Source organism: Cupressus sempervirens, chromosome 6 (genome assembly GCF_028749045.1).
Source record: "Cupressus sempervirens isolate cs-2001-9-10 chromosome 6, ASM2874904v1, whole genome shotgun sequence".
NCBI lineage: Eukaryota > Viridiplantae > Streptophyta > Pinopsida > Cupressales > Cupressaceae > Cupressus > Cupressus sempervirens.
The window spans coordinates 33,972,900-33,978,211 of record NC_143123.1 but is presented as its reverse complement, the minus strand read 5'-3'; positions in this window follow the sequence as shown (position 1 = coordinate 33,978,211).

Genomic DNA, 5,312 nt, shown 5'->3' with positions numbered 1-5,312 from the left:
ACCCATATATACCATTCTAATATGTCCCTATGGGTCTTAGGACCTCTAAGGACAGATCTCGTCATTTAATAGGTCATGGAGGATCATAGGTCAACATATGACCCCCTTTCATACATATTAACAATTCTAATATGTCCCTATCGATCCTATGGCCCCTAGGGACATATGTCGTCATTTAAGGGGTCAAAGGTGTTCATAGGTCAACCTATGACCCCTTTTGAGCTATATGAACAATTATAATATGTTCCTAGGGGTCCTAGGACCCCTATGGACATATGTCATCATTTTATAGGTCAAAGGGGGTCATAGGTCACCTTATGACCCCCTTTGACCCATATGCATGATTCTAATATAGGACCCTTAGGGACATATGTAATCATTTAATGGGTCAAAAGGGGTCATAGGTCACCCTATGAGCCTTTCTGACACATATTAACCATTATAATATGTCGCTAGGGGTCGTAGGACCCTTAGGGGACATATATCATCATTAAATGCAGCAAAGGCGGTCAATGGTTGACCTATGGACCCCTTTGACCCATATTAACCTTTCTAATATATCTTTATGGGTCTTAGGACCCCTAGGGACATATCTCATCATTTAACAGGTCAAAGGAGATCATAGGTCAACCTATGACCCCCTTTTACACATATTAACCATTCTAATATGTCCCTAGGAGTCCTAGGGCCCCTAGGAACATATCTTGTCATTTCAAGGGTCGAAGGGGGTTATAGGTCACCCTATGACCCCCTTTGACCCATATATACCATTCTAATATGTCTCGAGGGGTCCTAGGACCCCTAGGGACATATATCGTAATTTAATGGGACAAATGGGCTCATAGGTCACCCTATGACCCCCTTCCACACATATTAACCATTATAATATGTCTTTATTGGTCCTAAGACCCCTAGAGATATATGTCATCATTTAATGGGTCAAAGGGGGTCATAGGTCAACCTATGGCTCTCTTTGACTCATATTAACCATTCTAATATGTCCCTAGGGGTCCTGGATCTCTAGGGACATATCTCGTCATTTAACGGGTGATGGGAGGTCATACTTCAAAATATGAACCCCTTTGACACATATTAACCATTTTAATACATCCCTAGGTGTTCTAGGACCTCTAGGGACATATCTTGTCATTTAATGGGTCGTGAGGGTTCATAGATCAACCTATGACTCTTTGTTTCACATATTAATCGTTCTAATATGTCCGTCGGATTTCGAGAACCCCTAGGCACATATCTCGTTATTTAATGAGTCATGACCCATATATACAATTCTAATATGTTCCTAGGGGTCCTTGGACCTCTTGGGACATATCTTGTCATTTAATAGATCGTAGGGGTTCATAGGTCAACCTATGACCCCTTTTCACACATATTAACCATTCTAATATGTCCATAGGGGTCCTAGGACCACTAGGGACATATGTCGTCATTTAATCAGTCAAAAGGGTTCATAGGTCACCCTATGACCCCCTTTGAGCCATATTAACCATTCTAATATGTCCCTAGGGCTCCTAGGACCCATAGGGACATGTCGTCATTTCATGTGTCAAAGGATCCGATGACCCCCTCTGAATTATATAAATGATTCTAATATGTCCGTAGGGGTCCTAAGACCCCTAGGAACATATATCATCATTTAATGGGCCAAAAAACATCATAGGTCACCCTATGACAACTTTTGACCTATATGAACGATTCTAATATGTCCCTAGGGGTCATAGGATCTTTAGGGACATCTCTCGAATGGGTCAAAGGGGGTCACAGTTCAACCTATGACCCCCTTTGATACATATTAACCATTCTAATGTGTCCTTAGGGGTCCTAAGACCTCTAGAGATATATGTCCTCATTTAATGGGTCAAAAGGTGTCATAGGTCACCCTATGACCCTCTTTGACCCATATGAATGATTCTAATATGTCCCTAGGGGTCCTAGGATCCCTAAGGACATATCTCATTATTTAATAAGTCAAAGGGGGTCATAGGTCAACCTATAACCCCCTTTGACACATATTAACCATTCTAGTATGTCCGTAGGGGTCCTAGGACCCCTAGGGACATATGTCATCATTTAATAGGTCAAAAGGGATCATAGGTCACCCTATGACCCCCTTTGACCCATATGAATGATTCTAATATGTCCCTAGGGGTCCTGGCATCCCTAGCGACATATCTCATTATTTAATGGGTCAAAGGGGGTCATAGGTCAACCTATGACCCCCTTTGACACATATTAACCATTTTAATACATCCCTAGGTGTCCTAGGACCCCTAGGGACATATCTCGCCATTTAATGGGTCGTGAGGGTTCATAGATCAACGTATCACTCTTTGTTTCACATATTAACCGTTCTAATATGTCCGTCGGGTTTCGAGAACCCCTAGGCACATATCTCATTATTTAATGAGTCATGACCCATATATACAATTCTAATATGTTCCTAGGGGTCCTTGGATCTCTCGGGACATATCTTGTCATTTAGTAGATCGTAGGGGGTCATAGGTCAACCTATGACCCCTTTTCACACATATTAACCATTCTAATATGTCCATAGGGGTCCTAGGACCCCTAGGGACATATGTCGTCATTTAATTGGTCAAAAGTGTTCATAGGTCACCCTATGACCCCCTTTGAGCCATATTAACCATTCTAATATGTCCCTAGGGCTTCTAGGACCCATAGGGACATATGTCGTCATTTCATGTGTCAAAGGACCCTATGACCCCCTCTGACTTATATAAATGATTCTAATATGTCTGTAGGGGTCCTAAGACCCCTAGGGACACATGTCGTCATTTAATGGGCCAAAAGGCATCATAGGTCACCCTATGACAACTTTTGACCTATATGAACGATTCTAATATGTCCCTAGGGGTCTTAGGATCTTTAGGGACATCTCTCGAATGGGTCAAAGGGGGTCACAGTTCAACCTATGACCCCCTTTGATACATATTAACCATTCTAATGTGTCCTTAGGGGTCCTAAGACCCCTAGAGATATATGTCCCCATTTAATGGGTCAAAAGATGTCATAGGTCACCCTATGACCCTCTTTGACCCAGATGAATGATTCTAATATGTCCCTAGGGGTCGTAGGATCCCTAAGAACATATCTCATTATTTAATAAGTCAAAGGGGGTCATAGGTCAACTTATAACCTCCTTTGACACATATTAACCATTCTAGTAATTCCGTAGGGGTCCTAAGACCCCTAGGGACATATGTCGTCATTTAATGGGTCAAAAGGGATCATAGGTCACCCTATGAACCCCTTTGACCTATATGAATGATTCTAATATGTCCCTAGGGGTCCTGGCATCCCTAGCGACATATCTCATTATTTAATGGGTCAAAGGAGGCCATAGGTCAACCTATGAGCCCCTTTGACACATATTAACCATTCTAATATGTCCCTAAGGGTCCCAAGACCCCTAAGAACATATGTCATCATTTAATAGGTCAAAGAGTTTCATAAGTCACCCTATGACCCCCTTTCACCCATATGAACGATTCTAATTTGTCCATAGGTGTTTTAGGACCCCTAGGGACATATGTCATCATTTAATGGATCAAAAGGGGTGATAGGTCACCCTATGACCCCCTTTGACCCATATTAACAATTGCAATATGTCGCTAGGGGTCCTAAGACCCTTAAGGACATATGTCGTCATTTAATGTGTTATAAGGGGTCATAGGTCACCCTATGACCCCCTTTGACCCATATATACCATTCTAATATGTCCCTACGGGTCTTAAGACCCCTAAGGACATATCTTGTCATTTAATAGGTTGTGGGGGGTCATAGGTCAACATATAACCCCCTTTCACACATATTAACCATTTTAATATGTCCTCAGGGGTCCTATGGCCCCTAAGCACATATGTCGTCTTTTAATGGGTCAAATGGTGTCGTAGGTCACGCTATGACCCCTTTTGATCCATATTAACCATTCTAATGTCTATGGGTCAAAGGGAGTCATAGGTCACCCTATGACCACCTTTAACCCATATTAACCATTATAATATGTCGCTAGGGGTCCTAGGACCTCTAGGGACATATGTCATCATTTAATGCTTCAAAGGGGGTTAGTGGTTGACCTATGACCTCCTTTGATCCATATTAATCATTCTAATATGTCCTCAGGGGTCTTAGGACCCCTAGGGACATATCTTGTCATTTAACGGGTCAAAGGAGGTCATAGGTCAACCTATGACCACTTTTCACACATATTAACCATTCTAATATGTCCTTAGGGGTCCTAGGACACCTAGGGACATATGTTGTCATTTAATGGGGTCAAAGGGGTTCATAGGTCACCTTATGACCCCCTTTGACCATTATATACCATTCTAATATGTCCCTAGGGGTCTTTGGACTCCTAGGGACATATTTCGTCATTTAATGGCTTGTGGGTGCTCATAGTTCAACCTATGACCCCATTTCGCACATATTAACCATTCTAATATGTCCCTAGGGGTCCTAGGACCCCTAGAGACATATGTCATCATTTAATTTTTCAAACGGAGTCATAGGTCACCATAGGACCCCCTTTGACCTATATTAACCATTCTAATATGTCCATAGGTGACCTATAACCCCCTATGAACCATATTAACCATTCTAATATGTCCCTAGCGGTCCAAAGACTCCTAGGGACATGTCATCATTTAATGAGTCGTAGGGGGTCATAAGTCAACCTATGACCCCCTTTGACCCATATTAACCATTCTAATATGTCCGTAAGGGTCTTAAGACCCCTAGGGACATATCTCATCATTTAATAAGTCAAAGGGGTCATAAGTCAACCTATGACCCTCTTTCACAAATATTAACCATTCTAATATGTCTCTATGTGTCGTAGGATCCCTAGGGACATATCTCATCATTTAAGGGTCCCCCTTTGACCTATATATACCATTCTAACATGTTGCTAGGGGTCCCCTAAGGACATATGTCATCATTTAATGGGTCAAAGACGGTCATACGTCACCCTATGACTCCCTTTGACCCATATTAAGCATTCTAATATGTCCCTAGGGGTCTTAGGACACCTAGACACATATCTCATCATAGAATGGGTTGTGAGCAGTCATAGGTCACCCTTATCCCCTTTCACACATATTAACCATTATAATATGTCCCTATGAGTCCTTGGACAAGTAAGACATATGTCGTCATTTAATGGGTCAAAAGGGGTCATAGGTCACCCTATGACTCATCCTATGACCCCCTTTAACCCATACTAACCATTGTAATATGTCGCTAGGGGTCCTAGGACCCCTAGGGACATATGC